Source organism: Aotus nancymaae, unplaced genomic scaffold, assembly GCF_030222135.1.
Source record: "Aotus nancymaae isolate 86718 unplaced genomic scaffold, 86718_ANA_hifiasm-v0.15.2.pri h1tg000017l, whole genome shotgun sequence".
In the NCBI taxonomy this organism is placed as follows: Eukaryota; Metazoa; Chordata; class Mammalia; order Primates; family Aotidae; genus Aotus; species Aotus nancymaae.
In genome coordinates this window covers 8,006,131-8,023,256 of record NW_026988429.1, presented here as the reverse complement: position 1 = coordinate 8,023,256, position 17,126 = coordinate 8,006,131, and the positions used below count along the sequence as shown (strand labels likewise).

Below are 17,126 nucleotides of genomic sequence, written 5' to 3'. Positions count from 1 at the left end.
CCAGAGAATAGGTAGAAGTCAAAGCTGATTATTGATTATCTCCAATCAAAGGTATTGTGTCTGCAATCCCTACTCCTGTGGAGTGAATTTTACATTCTGCTCAAAGGAAATATCTAGGGAAAGTCTGGATTGCCCTGTGAATTCCAAAATGTGTTCTGCAAGGCTGAAACCATGTGAAGCCGAAGCTATTATGCAGCAAAAGCTAAAGGATAAGTTTTTGTAAAGATCTTTTAAATTGTATATCCTGCTACAAAGCCATATTTTTCTCAACCAACTGACAATATTACAAACAAGTACAATTCATTCTAGAGATGGAAATAAATGTGAGGTTCCATTTCAATTGTTCTGCATAATAAGTGCACTTGTAATTTTTCAGTGCTAAATTGTGAAAATCTGTTAGTACTGTACAGTGGAACTTCAGCATCAGAACACTCATGCATATGGGTAGTAGGAGGTGATTTCATAGACTTGATAGGGCTGCAGCTTCAGCCCAAATAAGTAGAGATTAGATGTGTGAATGTCAGGGAAAAGATAATGCTGGTTGTACAATCAGCATGGACATATGCATGATTTGGGACTACAAATGTTTTCTGAATGCTGCATTATAGCTTCCTGGGGAAATGATGGGATTTATGCATAGGGCCAGATAGACAAAGTAATTACAGAAATTTTTACTGATTTAAGAGACAGTCACTGTTTTCTTAAGTAGATAAAAATATTTTTCAGGCAAAGAAAGAACAGATTGGAAAGGTATGGAGGAAGACTAAAAACAGAGCAACAAGCTGAGATGGTTTCTTAACCATTTTAGATCTAGTCTGGAAGCAATGATATCCTGGCCCAATGTTCTCATTGATTGAAACTCCTGGGAATTTAGCTGAAGTTTGGTATGAATTGGCATAGACATTTGCTTGTTTCTAGGTTCCATGGCCAACAACAGCCCCTTGAAAGTATTTATGTCATAACTTCTAATCCCTCTGTTACTAAAATAAGCTCCTTAATGGTTTTCTGTTCTTACCTGTTCATCAAAATTATCTTTTGAAACCCCAAATCAGATGATGTTACTTCCCAAATTAGGTATATTATTTTTGCCGTGGCTTCATTGCCTGTTGAATGAAATTCATCACCCTAGGCATGTCCTGTGAGATTGTTTACTACTTTAAAAAAAATTATCTGTCATCATTTCTTGTTAAGAGCTGTAAGCTAAATACACACTAAATTAGTATATTTCCTGATGTCATTCTTTTCATGAATTTTTACTTTTTCAATTTTCATTTCTTTGGTCTATAATAACCTCCCCTCCCCTCCCCTCCCCTTCACACATCTTGAAGCATTCAGATCAAATGCTTTTTCTAATGTTTTAATGTCTTTATTCATAAAATCTTAATTCAATTAAGTTGAACCAGTTTCTACTCTGTGTCCTCAGAAGCAGCATACATGATTTAGAAAACTGACTTTATATTTGGACAGAACCACATTTAAATATATTCTACTTACCAACTGTGAGATTTGGCTTTATTATCCCGGTTCTTTATCACATCTACAATAACATCAATGTATCATGCACTTTGTGAACATTAAACGTGGGATATTAGAAATACTTCGATAAACGACATTACTAATTGTAACATAACAGTTGTCTCACTATTGCAATCGGTTTTAATAACTTTCCCCTATTTCTGTATTACAGAATTATAAAAAGAGAATTTTCTTTAATTTTCCATGTCTCCCAGGTTATATTACAGCATCTGTCACACAACAGGCATTCAACAATGTTTTTTACATCAATATGTAAAGTTCGTAGAATTACACTTAAGATAACATGAGTAACTTTATAAAGTTAGAAAACTTGAGGAAAAAAAGGCTTCAGAAGCCTAGTTTTCTATTACTTTTTCTTCAGCAGAATGTTCTAAGATGTGGTTTCCATACTCTGCGTCTTAAGACTAAGCAAAAGAAGTCTCTCATCAAATAACATTAGACATAGCACACTAAGTCTTGTTTTTAATGATTTATAGTTACACATTAAACTGAGGGATTAATTTAGTAAGTGTTTAATGCAGAATTTCCTAATATTACATGAACCTGATCCTTATGTTTGTATGCATGAGTTGTGCCTAATCCCACCCACAGAAATAGTTTTCAGTCACATTCATTGAGAATTCTTCACTGTAAAGTCAATTCTTTTCCAAATCGAATTCTTAATTGAATTGGCTTTATTTTTCATCTATATTTTAGTAAATGTTTCTCGAATTAAGAAAGCCCTTCTTACATCTGAATATGGGTATTGCTAGTCTATGTTACAGGGGTATCCTGAAGAACTTGTTCCAATAATCATTTGTACCTCTCTACTTCTCACAATTTTTTTTATAATTATTAGTTTTAAGAAAATTCTGTAAAGAACTATGATTTAAAATAAATTAGCATCAATATAAAACAGATGATTATTTAAAGAGCTCTAACAAAGCTTTATGGGTCTTAGACATAAAACTAAAGACTATGAGTGATGTGTTAACTAGTGTTTTTACTAGGATTCTGTACAAAAGTTGTTTTTCTTCTCTTAAAGAAAAACAAAAACTTTCTTCTTACCTTTCATGTGTTATATCAGACATTTGTCTTATAGAACTTGTATGTAAGGGATGGCACTGAACAAACATGATGACTTTGGAAAAAGAATTTTAGATTCTCAAGATGTTCTTTTCCCTTTTGATGTCCTTTGAAGAAAGCTAGAAACAAGTCTATACTTACTTTGTTTTCCCACAGAAAAACAGTGAAAACTTGATTGAAACTCAAGATCTTTGTAATACTAAGGAGGCACCTGGCATGAGAAGCATAACTGGAACCAACAAAAGCTAGAGAGTGAGAAACTGCTTTTCCTTCAGAGGTAGATTCGTGAAGATTATCCTTCCAGATGATAAAGAACTAACTTTGCCAACTTTTTATGTTCATGCTATGAGTGGGTGACAGGATTGGAGGAGATGAATTGGTAGTGGGGGAAGCAATTTCTATTTAAGAAGATATTAGGAGCATTTGAGATTAAACGATCTGAAAACTTGGCAATCCTCTACCATTGCCCCTACAGCTAAAGCAGAACCAGACTGACCAACATGCATGATCTACACGGCAGTATTAGAAATGCATGCTCTGAGATATGTACTATAATTTAGATATGTTATTGGAAACATAATATTACCAAAGAGTAAAGGTTATTATGGCAATGTACATTCATTACTCTTTACCAAGCTGTCTTGTTACACAGCAGGTGAATTTGGTAGTTTGGCAGGTGTCAACCCGATGATCACAACTAAGGAGAATTTAGCAAGGAGATTTTATTACTTATAGCAAGTAAGGGGAATGTGTCAGGGGTAGTTCCCAAAGGAATGTCTCCTGGACCAGGCAACTAGGTCAGGTTTTATAGGGTAATGAGGCATGATCTGATTTGATCTTGCAATGAGGTAATGTCAGGTGACATGATCTGACTAGATTCTGCTATGGAGAGAGGCTGGAGCTCTGTCTCATTGGGTCCTGGATCCTGCCATGTGGTGTCTGCTCTTAATTCAGTCTCCAGTTCTCAGACTGAGCATTTAAGCTCCCCCTGGGATTGCACCCTTTCTTCCTCTGGGCATGCTCAGGTTACATGATCTTAGGGTTCACAGCAACTAAAAAAACAACTGAAAACTTTGTTACATAAAAGTTGAACCACATTGGATTTGTGTGGCTAGTCTTTTTCATATTTGATTATCTGTAGCATTATATTGATGAGCAACAAATGCTTAGTAAAATGTTAGAATAGACAGTAAAATAATTCCATGTATACATTTTTTGAATTGTTTCCTATGTCCCCAACATAGAAATCCTATTAACTTACATATAACAAATAAAATTTCAAAAATGTGGATAGAAATAAAACCATACAGATGGTCTTTTTCTTTTGGAAAAAAACCAAAAAACAAAAAAACCCACTGATTCACTTTTTGTCCTCAGGTAAGTCCCTTCAGCTTAATGAGAACCATTGTTCTCATCTATATTACTAATGAGTTCTAATGCAGTTTTTATAGTATACACATTCAATAAACTATGTTGAGAATGAGTTTTTTTAGTGCTTTAAAAAACTAAAATAGAGCCAATAAATGTAAAAGATAAATGTTTGCAAGCTGCATGAAGGTGTAATTATACAAAATGTATACAATTCCCCATCATTAGCCTAGCACTCCTATCACATTTTTTTCTTCATAGTAATGTCATATATATTTTCCTTCAAAAATCTATAATTAATTTTATGAATGCCATTATAGCAAATGGTATAATTACTCATTAGAGTTGTGGGCAACCATTTAAAAAGCCATTAAGAGTTAATCATTGTCTTTTATTTGATTTGTTAACTAGAAAATTATTAGGACTTTTTCCCAGAGGCAAAATTAGGGGGTAAAATTATTGTATTGTATTGTAGTATCTATTTTCATCTTCTGAATAAAAATGATTTTCAAGGCCATGTCTTCATGGTGGAGGTTTCCTAATCTATTCTTTTAAATCTGAGATGACTTAGTACTCACAAACCCCAAGAAGGCTTTTACATAATACCAACTATGTACTACTATTAGAGTTCCTCCAGAACTTAATTACAGCTTTATACAATGAGAGGAAATAGAGTATGTTATAGATTAGATATAGTTAAACTTCTTTTCTGCACATGTAAAGAAACAGAGAGATAGTGAAACACCTTGGAAAATTATTTATTTACCAAGATATTTTTTATATCCCTCTCAACTCTAGAAGTAATTGTCTTACTCCTATTCCTCTACTTGAATATTTCCTATAATTCCTATAAATAAACCAGACTGGTTGTGGTCTTTCTTTTCATAATGGTATTCTGGAAATTAATGTTATATAACAATATATACACTCCCCTACCCCCATGCACACATCTTATATTCCTAAACCATCCACATTACAGACTGTGCATTGCTAATGTGAAAATCTGAAATCCAAAGTGCTCCAAAATGTGAAACTTTTGAGTGCTAACATGACCCCTGAGTGTAAAATTTTGCATCTGACCTCATGTGTTGGGTTGCAGTTAAAATGCAGTCAAAATTTCATTTTATTCATAAAATTTAAAACATTATATAGAATTACTTTCAGGCTATGTGTATAAGGTATATGTAAAACATAAATGAATTTCATGTTCAGACTTGAGTCCTATCTCCAAGATATCTCATTATATATAGGCAAATATTCCAAAACATAAGGAGAAAAAGAAACCCTGAAATCCAAAACATATTTGGTCCCCAAGCATTTTGGATAAGGAATATGCTATCTACATACTCATTTTTCGAGGTCCAACACATGCCCTACCTTTCCATGGTGCCTTCTCTAATCATCCCAGCCAATACTGATCTCTTCTTTCAATATTTGTCATCTTGTATGTTTTCCTAAAAGGAAAGAAAGAAAGCATACAAGACTACAAATACTGACAAAATACTCAAATATTTAATGCATATTTGTTCTGTTTGCATAAGTGGCTTATTATGTTTGACACCATGTATCATTTCTGGCATTATGATTTTGTACTGTTATTTAAGCTTTTATTTATAATATTTGAAAAGACTAAGTCAAAAATAAATCTAGATTGTAAACTTCTTGAGGGAAAGGACCAGGGCCTATGTAATACAATGCTGCCAGGGCATAGCATACTATTATGCACATAGTAGGTATTTAATATCAAGCTGTTGGTTGACCGGCAGACAGTCAAATAAGTATATACCCCTATGTTGATTGGTTTTACCACGTTTGTTTAGTAACTATTTTGGTTTTCTCTTTTGTGAACAGAGTTAAATGAACCTCTTAAAATACTGATTAAAAAAATGTCAGAGGGGAAACTGCAGGGACAATGGGTCTTGTGTGGTCTCTCCTTAATCCCGTTGGCTCATCTTCCTTACAGCCTATTTTCAATTTTTCCCCTTTTCATGTCTTTATCTCTCAGATGATAGTTTTGCTAAATATACACACATACAAAAGTTTATGTCTTAGTGATGTTATCCATCATTGTAAATTTTTTTTGTCTTTATTGCTGTAAATTATCTTATTCTCATTTATTTTGATACGTTCTTATACCTTTTCATGTAAACGAAAGACTAAATAATGTTATTTGCTTACAATAAAACTAAATGCTATTAATATTTCTCTATCTGCTCACTTCAGGGAAAGTTTCATAAAACATATTATGCAATGAGAAAAATTAGTACATTTTACTTTACCAAACACATAGTGAAGCATGTAAAATGGAGTAGAAACACACAAAAACATGTATGTCAAAGCTTATATATCTGATGAACCATTAACCAACTGAAAATCATAAAAGAACATTTTTTTTGTTATTTTTTAATCATTTTATGTTGGCATATACCAATATTCATTAATAATAGAGAAATTCTTTTTTTTTCCAAGTGGTTTTCTTATGCCAAAGAGAAATTGTTGTCTGTAAAGTGGGTAGATTACAATTTTGACACTAAAGAATACTACTGGGGAAAAGAGAGAGGGATGTGAAATGAAAGAAAATCGAACCAGCTGTACACCTATAGGCCACCAATATAGGTCATCAGAACACAGCGTTGACACTGCATGCTGATCTGCAAAGTGCCGACATACCACTGACAGCTTTGGAATCTGCATCCACCACAGGTAACAGGTGTATTGAACCAGACTCAGATCTAGATTTTGTGATGACTATACAATGAATCAGAACTTCAAATTAGAGAAAGAAACTATTCAAAATCAGAAGAAAGGGAAAAGGAAGTGGCCATGATCACCTTAAAAAAGAAAATGGCAAAAAACACAGTAAGTAGATCTGGTAAACATAGAGGCAGTCAAGAAACTTAAAATTTAATTTGAAATGAGATTTTTTTTTTTTTTTTTTTTTTTTTTTAGCAAGAAGGATCATATCAGCAAACCAAGGAGGTAATATTTTAATATTTTTGTTTTGTTCTCATGAAAGAAAAAAATTCTAAGATATTAAAAATCTGGAATGTTCTTTCTTCTATGGCAATTTTTAAGTTTTTTTTTTTTAATTGAGCACAGCACAGCTCTGTTCCTTGTGTGTAGCGTTCTTTATTGTTCTTTTATAAAAATGTAAAGGCCAGGCATGGTGGCTCACGTTTGTGATACCAGCATTTTGGGAAGCCAAAGCAGGCAGATCTCTTGAGCCTCAGAGTTTAAGGCAACCCTGGGCAACATGACAGAACTTTCTTTCTACAAAAATTGCAACAACAAAAACTAGCTGGGTAGGCATGGTAGTGTGTGCCTGCTGTCCCAGCTACTCAGGAGGCTGAGGTGGGAGGATGGCTTGAGCTTGGGAGGTTGAGCTTGCAGTGAGCTGTGATCACACCACTGAACTGCAGACTGAGTGAGAGTGAGACCCTGTGCCAAAATAAATGAATAAATAAATAAATGAATAAAAACATGCTTTAGTTATTAAAAATCTGATGGTGAAGAATGTTTTATTTAGTTTTGTATTTGAGCTTACCATATACCACTGGTATATAGATCTAAATTTTAATTATTTGTAATTTCTTCATTGTATACTTATTTCAGTTATGTCAGCTATTTTGTGGCACTGCACCCAAAGTTCCAGCTTCTTGGGAAACTGAGGCAGGAGGACCACTTGAGCCTAGGAGTTCAAGACCAGCTTGGGCAACACAGCAAGATTATCTCTCTTGCAAAATTATTTTTTTCTTAGTTTCATAAATCTCTGCTATATTTATGCCATAGATAAATAACAGCATAGGGTAATCAGTTACAATCTGGGACACTTTATAAAAACTAAAAGCTGATCAATTTACTCATTAGTTATTTCACAGTTTCAAAATTTATTAATACTTCTACAAATTTTTCTCTCCTAAATGTAAACAACCTAAGTTATGTTTAGAGCAAATGGCCTTTATTATTTATTTTCCAATATGTTAAAAATTAAATACATTTTGTTCTCTTTTAATTTCATTTTAATTATATACTCAAAATTTTAATGTACTGTATCATGTCTGTAATGTGTTATTATAAATATGAATACCTATAGTTTTGTGTCTTCAATAACTTTTTTAAGAAGTTTTCTTTAAATTATATATTGCTTGAAAACATTCTTTGTTTTTCAGTACACTGTTTCTAGATATATTTTATAACTTATTTTTACTGGTAATGTTCTTATAAACATTTAAAAAACATACTGTCAAAGAGAGCTGTAGACTTTTCTCATTTTAGTAGGATAAATGTTTCACCATAGCTGATTTCAATCTACCAGTGTGACATAACTAAATGCATAGCTTGGTACAGATGTGCAAACTGGCTCTAGTACATCCTTCAATTGAACATTTTTGCATAAGGATGCTGTTTGTTATAGAATGTAAGTATCTGTGAATATATCTGATAGTTTATTTAATAACTATGAATATATCTGATATATCATAAAAACAAAAACACCATCAACTGGTTTATCATTTTTTTTGGTTTATTATTTTTAAAGCTCTTTATCAATACTTTTGGAAATGTACTAAAATACATTGTCAACAGTGTTTTATGATACGAACTGTTCCGTAGTTTCTTACCCTGATGAATCTTACTTAAAATTTATACAAAAAATATTTCTTATCTAATGGATATACATGAGTATCATTGCTTTTAAACCTGGGGATGAAAGGGCAGTCAATCATTATGTTTTAATTACATCAAGGATTAGGCAGGAAAGTCAGATCTGATGATGAAAGTGATAAGAGAGAAAGAAAGATTCACAGATGCTATGCAGTTGCTTTGAAACTGGAGGAAAGCCCTCACAAGCCAAGGAAGGTAGAAAGCCTCTAAGAACTGGAAAAGGAAAAGGAATATATTTTTTTGTAGAACTTCAAGAAGAAACACAACCCTGTTGATTCATTTTAGACTACTGCCTCCTTGAACTCTACAATACTACAATTGTATTCATTATACTGCTGAGTTCATGGTAATTTCTTATAGCAGGTATAGGAAACCAATGCATGTTGTCTCTAAGAAATTAACTACAAAATATTGATATAGAAATGTTGAAAGTAAATGGAAAGTAATCATACAATTATTATTTAAAATAAAGCAGGATAAGCTATTTTAATATCAGAAAAAGTACACATTAGAGAAAAAGAAAAAATGCCAGAGTCAGAGTTACATTATGTAATGTAAAATGTCTCACCAAGATCACAGGTCAATAGAAAACACATATCCAAGTAACAGTGCCACAAAATATATGAAGCAAAAAATGATAGAACTGAAAAAAGAAATAGACTAATCCACAATTATAGTTGGAGACTCCAACACCCTCTCTTTCAATAATTGATAGAACAAATAGAAAATCAGCAACGGTATAGAAGAATGAAACAAAAACACTATAATGTCAGGGTGCACAAAGACAACTCTCAGGCTTGATGATCTCTAGAAGGACTGAACAGACTAAAAAAGCTGTTATACTCATGTTTACATTTTCAGTGAAATAATATGTATTAAATATGCAAGCAATTTTTTTCACATCTTGACAACTGTGAATGGCACTGAAAAGAACATGGAAATGCTAACATCTCTTTGAGATCCTGATTTCAATTTTTGGGGATAAATGCCCAAATTTATGCTGATGACTGTATTGCTGTATTATATGTAACTTCTATTTTAATTTTTAAAATAAACCTCAATACTGTTTTCCATAGTGACTGCAACATTTTTCACTGATCACCAATATTATAAAAGAGCTCCAATTCTTCCACATCCCCACCAACATTTGTTGTCTTTGACTTTGTTTTCTTCTTTTTTTTGATAACAGTCTTTCTAACAGTGATGATGATTAGTAACATTAAATATCTTTTGATATGCCTATTGGCAATTTGTACATCTTCTTTGGAGATATGTCTGTTCAAGTCTTTAGTCCATTTTAAAATTACATTATAAGGTTTTATTTTAATGTTTTGGGGGTTTTTTGTTTGTTTGTTTTGTTTTAGTATTGAGGGTTTGAGTTTCTATATATCTTAGAACCATTTATCACTTATATGGCTTGCAAATATTTTCTCTTACTCTGTAGGTTTTGTTTTCACTGTGTTGATTTTTTTCCATTGCTATCCAGAAGCTTTTGTAATTTGAGGTAGCCTGACCTGTCTGTGTTTCCTTTTGTTCCCTGTGCTTTCATTGTCATACTCAGAAAAACATTGACAAGAACAGTGTCACAAGTCTTTCTCTCTATGTTGTCTTCTGGAAGTTTTAAGTGGTCTCAGGCCTTACATTTAAATCTTCACTCTATTTTGAGTTAATTTTTTGAATGATATGGAAAAGGATTCAATTTCATTCTTTTGCATGTGGAGATCCAGTTTTAGGCATTCACTACAAACTTTAATATTAGAAGAATGTATCTGATCAAAAATATACCTCATGGCCCAATGCTTCAGAAATACAAAAATCTCCTTGTCAGGCAGAATATTCAAGGATTCAGAGTTCATTCCCAGGAAATAAGCAAAGCCAGTCCCAAACATGGGCCTGAATTAGAAATGTGCATGGTTTGAACAACATAGAACTGCTAAGTTATACTCTTCTGCATAACCATAAATGAAAATGTATTTATAGAACACCCAACAAAAGCAGAATACACATTTCTTTCAAGTGCCCACTGAATATCTTCCAAGATGGACTACATCCTGGGCCACAAAGCAAATCTTCTTTGAGCAGGATAGAATCTCAGTAGAGATCAATAATGAAAAGATAACAGGAAAACCTCCAAATGCTTGGAAACAAAACAACACACTAATAAATAATTCATGGGCTAAAGAGAAAACCTCAAGGAAAATAAAAATATACATGTAGATATGTTTATGTGTCAAACTGAATGAAAATGAACCAAATGGAAACATTGTATAAGCCACCCAGTCCATGGCATTTTGTTGCAGTAACCAGAGCTAAGACAACACTCAAAACTGAACAGTAAAAAAAATCACGCAATACAATTATGGGCAAAGACCTTGTAAAGAGACATTTCACTGAGGGTGCTATACAAATGGCAAATAATTATACAAAAATATTTTCAATATCTGTCATTAGGAAAATGTAAATTAAAACCACAGTGAAATGCCACCACACACATAACAGCTAAAATTGTAAAAAAAACAACAAAAAAAATAGTGTCAATACCAAATGCTGACAAGGGTGTGGCAAAACTGGATCACTTATACATTGCTCATAAAAATGCCAGAGTGTAGCAACTACAGAAAATAGTAATTTCTTAGATAAAACAATAACAAAAGAAACTAAACATGAAACCACCATACAACCCAGCAATTACACGTATGAGCATTTGTTCCATGAAATACTACTGATAGATGAACTGGAACTACAGATACACCCGACAATGTAGATGAATGTTTAAAGAATCATGTGAAGTGGAAAAAATATCTATCCCTAGATAAAACATATTTTGTTATTCTATTTATATAACATTCTTGAAATGACAAAATTATAGAAATGGACAACTGATTAGCAGCTGACAAGGGTTAAGGAGAGGGTAGGTACAGGAAAGCAATGTTTCTTACTAGGTATATATATACAAAGGCAAAAGGAGGAATCCTTGTAGTGATGGAAATGCTATCTTGACTGTATTGATGTCGGTGTCCCAGTTTGAACATTGTACTGTATCTTTGCAAGATGTTACCATTGTGAGAATCTGAATACAGGGTACGTAGGATCCTTTCTATTTCATATAACTGCATGTGAATCTACAATTGTCTCAAAATAAAAGTTTAACTAAAAAATAGAATTATTATATAACAGAAACTAACACTTATTCAAAATAGCTACAACGTTTATACAAAATGAGAAAATAAATCTATTTTTAAAAAGAACTTTGTGAGGATATTTCAAAATATTATCAAAGCCCACAGCAGAAAAACTGTATGCTATTTCTTCATGGATGTCTCATGGAAAGACAATGTCAATATCATTAAGAAGTCAAGTATTTTCACATTAATTTCTAATTTATAGTAATAAAATCACATCATCAATTGAGATTTAATAAACTTGATAATGTGATTTTAAAAATCATGTGGAAGATCACTAGGCCAATAAGAAGAGCTGTCTGGTGATATATTAAGAATTAAAAGATTTATAGTAATTAAAGTGATATATTCATAAAAGGAGGAATTAATCTCATAAAATAGAATAGAAGCCCAGGAAACTATGAATTGTTTAGCATATTACAGAGACTGCATAAAAGGAAATGGGAAAATGATGGAGTAGCCATTTAATTGTTCTGAGTTATTCAGTATATATAACAAGCAATTAATAAATCAGATAATATATCAGATAAAGACATAAACATATATATCCCTCATTATAGTGAAAGTAACATATGCATGTAAAAAACGAAACTTAAAAGCATTTAGAAGAAAATGTGCAACAATTTTTCATTTTGAGTTATGAAAGTGTGTTTTTTTCTTTGTAAGGTAGTATTTGCTTAAATAAAATGTTTGAGGAATTCTGGGTAGGGTTAAAATCTTATCCAAAGTATACATTACAATTTTAAAAATTTTTAGTGTTATTATTTTAAGGCAAGCACCAAAGCTACCCTGTTAATTTATTATGTACAAAGATTAACATAACAAGCTGTGGAAATTTTTAGATAATTAAATTATTGTATTATATTCAGATTCCTTTTGGAGATGTTAAGAGAGCAGTTTGAGGTTGGGATGAAAATAATCAATGGGTAAAAATAGGTAGGAAAAGGCAGATCCTGTGAATAATTGAACTGAAATCAGCCAATTATTTTGATTTCCCCAATAACAAAATAAAAACATATAATTAATTGCATTTTTTATTCTTCTTTAATACAACTTGGGGAGATTCTTTTAAACTTTATATCTTATTTTCTCTCAGTTTACTAAGAGGGTAGCTTAGTTATAAAAGTGCTGAACTAAGAGATAAAATGCCCACTTTCTAGTTGTGGCTGTGTTTCTAGTATTTTTCCTGTGATAAGAGGCAAGTCATTTGTTTTTGGGAACTACAGTTTCTTCATTAATAGGAAAAAAGTTTGGGAAACTTCATTGGTTCTAACCTAACAAGTCCCAACACACTCTTTTTGACTCAAATTTATGGTGAAATTGCTTTATCATGAAATAAAAATAATAAAAATATAGTTTATCCAATATAACATTAACAATAGTATAAAGATGGAAAGAAACATTTATAATGACAATAATATATAATTTCTAAAACTTGAGTTCATTTAAAAACTCCCTTTAGGGGAAGATACTGAAAGGATTTCCAAGATGCTTTCAAGTCTAAAATCGTATGATAAATATGCATTCAAAACCCTTTTATGCTTGTTATCACCACAATTGTGTGTGTATGTGTGTGTGAGTGTGTGTGTATGTGTATGCGTATGCTTCTAGTTACATTTCACTAAGAGAGAATAACAAACTTTTAATAATCCTGGTGTTTTTTTCTATTCTCCAATTAATATTAATTACAATTTTGTTCAATGCATTTGTTGATGTGTGCTCAGAGAATGCAAACTAAAAAGCAAGGGAAAATATCTGTAAGATGATAAATTTGCTGAAAATATCTTACTTCATAGAATTAAAGCTCGGCAGAACTATAGATCCTCCCAAATGGCAAGGGTCTTCAAAACTCATCTCTTGATAAACCCACACATCCTAGACCACACATATATTCAACTTCCTCTTGAACACATTCAGAAATGGTGAGGTTTCTAATTTATGGGCTTTCAAAAGCAAACAAATCACCCTGAACTCCAGAAATATGATCATTTTTTCAAACTCAACATTTCCATGTGATTTTTGAAACCCTTTGGCAGAGAATGCTCCCTCAGTCCTCCTGGACATGTGGTCAGAAGGGTAATAATCACAGTTAAGCTGACTTGAGGAATTGAAAATGACAGGTTGTACCTGAATGTTCCCTCCTCACATGAATACATTTTCCCCCTCTTCATGTTTAGCAACAGAGCCTTGTATAACAAATGACTCTATGATATATGTCAGTCTCTGAGCATTAAATTATGACTTCTACCACAGGACTTATCATTCATAGAACACATAGCATACCCAGAAGGTCCTTCCTGTGAGCAATACTGCTTGCTAGTGCTGGACCAAATGAAATTGCTTGTTCACCTGATGGTTTTATTCAACTAATGATTTTGCAATATCACATTCAATTGAATAATTATCCAAGGAGAGATGCTGAATGCCCATCTTTTCCATATTAGAATAATTTATAAATGCACTTTTTCTATTCCAGTGAGCAGTATCACCTTTTAACGAGACATAAGGACAACAAGGCAACATAATGATATGGAACAAACAAACAAACAAAAAAAAGACAATGAATTTTGGGCAGGCAGAAACGTTAGTGAAATATCTTCCAGGAAAAGGATTTTCATTTATTATCAGAGAACAATATTTCTAGAAGAGATCTTAGGACAGTGTTCATACACACATATTTATATTTATGTATTTAAAAATAAATAAATGGAAGTCTAGGAAATTCACATGCTTCTCATTTTGTACGGATGATTAATAGCAGAATCGAGTCTGAAAGTTTTAGATCAGGGCTTGTTTTCCTTGTGAAATAGGCTGAGCCCTGTTCTCAGAGCATAGTTGACATGAGCATTTATGTCTCACTCGAGAATTTATGGAAAAAGTTATCTTTTTGGCCTTTTTTCCAGTTATACCCAAGCCCCCAGTATGTTCTCCTGTTTTTGCCATGCTGTCCCTCTTTAAACTCAGTTTAAATCTGACAGACCAGTGCTATTTATGAAGGCCCCCCTGGGATGCCAGATGGCAGAACTATTCATCTCTCCTATGGGTGCTTGGCCATGGGCCACGGGTTATTCATTTCTGGTCTTTAGTTCAACTGCGAAATGAGAATTGGTTATAACATGCTACTTTTGAAATAACAGCCCCTAATTTTGAAATGGCCTTAACATAAGTATGCCACTCTAATTAATTAGGACACAGTAGAAATATTTTACATTGTTTAACTACATGTTTATGGTTTTTAAAATGCCTTATTCACAAGATATCTAAGTGCTTTTTAGCAAAAATGATTTAAGTTCTGTATATGTATGAAAACTATAAATAGGAAGTTATTTCAGAATCATGCTAATCATACATTTAGATCCGATAATCAGCTACATATTGTGCCTCTGTGTATGCAGGTCTTCATATCATGAGCTTATAACACATGATCCTTGATTCTCTAAGAATACCATTTAATTGCATATAGAAAGAAAGTACATATTTAAAAAAAACTAAGTGATTGGTATTATAGACTAGTGGTTTATAAATTGTGTTTAATATGGGTGGATGTTACTGCAGGGAGCAAAATTGGGGGGTTAATTATGGTTAGTTTTTTTCAATCCCCACTTCACCCAGAGCAGATGTATTTTTATCTAGTTTATGTATAAAACAGGGCCTGATTATTGGAGGTGAGAAATAGTCTTTATTAAAGCCTATCAATTATTATTAAAACTTTGTAATCCAGCCACTCTGGGGGTATCTGTGTTTCCTAGAGCAAAGAGGATTATGTATACAGAACACTAACATATTTTATCAGTCTCAGGACCCATATAAGTTTTTGCTATGAGATGTCACTAAAATGGCCTCAAAGGAAGAAATTAGCAATTTTACATTGAAACAACAATCTGAGTTGTGGCCATTTCCCCAATTTCAACAATGCCAAGATACAGAGCACAGCCTAAAGAAGTGGGCCAGAGAAAGCATTTCACAGATGCATCTCCCACAGAGATTTAAAGCAAGGCAATACTGTGCTGTGGTCAGTGGTTGAAGAGAGTGATCGCCAGCAGGAGAGTCAGCCTCAAGAGGGGGCAGATGTGTTCGGGGAGTATTTATCAAGCAATGAGGGTGCTCCTGTGTGAGAAATAAAACACTAATTAATGCCATCTTATTTTTTCCTCTACAGGCTAATGAGGCCTAAGAATGCTCTGGTTGAATGTAATGATCAAAGGTGCTGTATTGCTCTGTGACTTTATATAATTTTTGAAGACTAGAAAAAGTGGTTTCCTTTGAAAATGATGACAATAATCTATTTGCTTCTAAGAATGAAAAGAACATTTGGAAAATTGGAAATTTTTAAAACAGTTTTGTCAACCCTGGTATTTTCGTGTATAACCACTGCTTCTCTCTAGTCATAAACTACAATATATCCTAAATGGTGTTGCTTTAAAGGTGACTTTTTTTTTTACCCCAAATCCTGAAACAGCAAGGCTGGATAAACTTCTAAAATTTTGCCCTGTGGTTCATCTGCATTCTACCCTCAGCCATATAATTTATTAAGTACGTTTTTTGGAACATATGTTTTAATCCTTCTATGTCTTATCTATATAATGGAGATAACTGTTATGAAGCAAATTTTTTAAAAAAATTTAGTTTTATGATTAATTTAATAAGCATAAAATAAGTCATAGTAATTGCTATTTTGTACTGAAAAAGAAAACCAAGTCTTCACTGAGGCAATCTGGGTGGGACAATTTTAAAAAGGCATCTTTATAGATACTTTGAAATCTTACCACAGAGACAGATGTCAACTTTGCATAAGAGACAATTTTTTTATTTTAGCAATTAGCAGAACATGGAAGTATTTATTGTCTAATGAGTCTTCATGCTATAACAATTATCCTCCACACATGTATATTTTAGGGTATTTCTTAGGATATTTTTATCATTGAAATAGGTTAATTCCTGATATTTGGAGTTTCTGCGGGTAGCTTAATGAATTTCTGTAGGATTCATTTCCAAAACATGAAATTCGTGAAATGTTAAAATATGTCTCATTTATTTCAGAAAATGAACCACCCTAGTGTTGAAATTGCATAGTCACATCAGAAATGTCACAAAACAGACCACTTTCCTGTAATACATCACTTTTCTGTTTAGATTGAAAGTGATAAAGAGGCCAAGGCAAAATAATAGATGATATGCCTCATTCTTACTGCTTTTTTACTCTAAAAATTCCCCACAGCCATCTGTTATCTACACGTCAGGTTGTTGCAATTGAGTGACATTTTTCTTTTTTATTTGAGAAGAAATTTATGGAAGTGTCAAGCAAAGTTAATT

General features: G+C 32.6%; 1 protein-coding gene across 3 annotated transcripts in view; it reads right to left on the bottom strand.

Moving 5' to 3' along the window:
* The window catches only part of LOC135275602 (uncharacterized), a 392,966-nt gene that overhangs the window by 167,726 nt on the left and 208,114 nt on the right, over window positions 1-17,126 (bottom strand). The gene's annotated exons all lie outside the window — the stretch shown is intronic.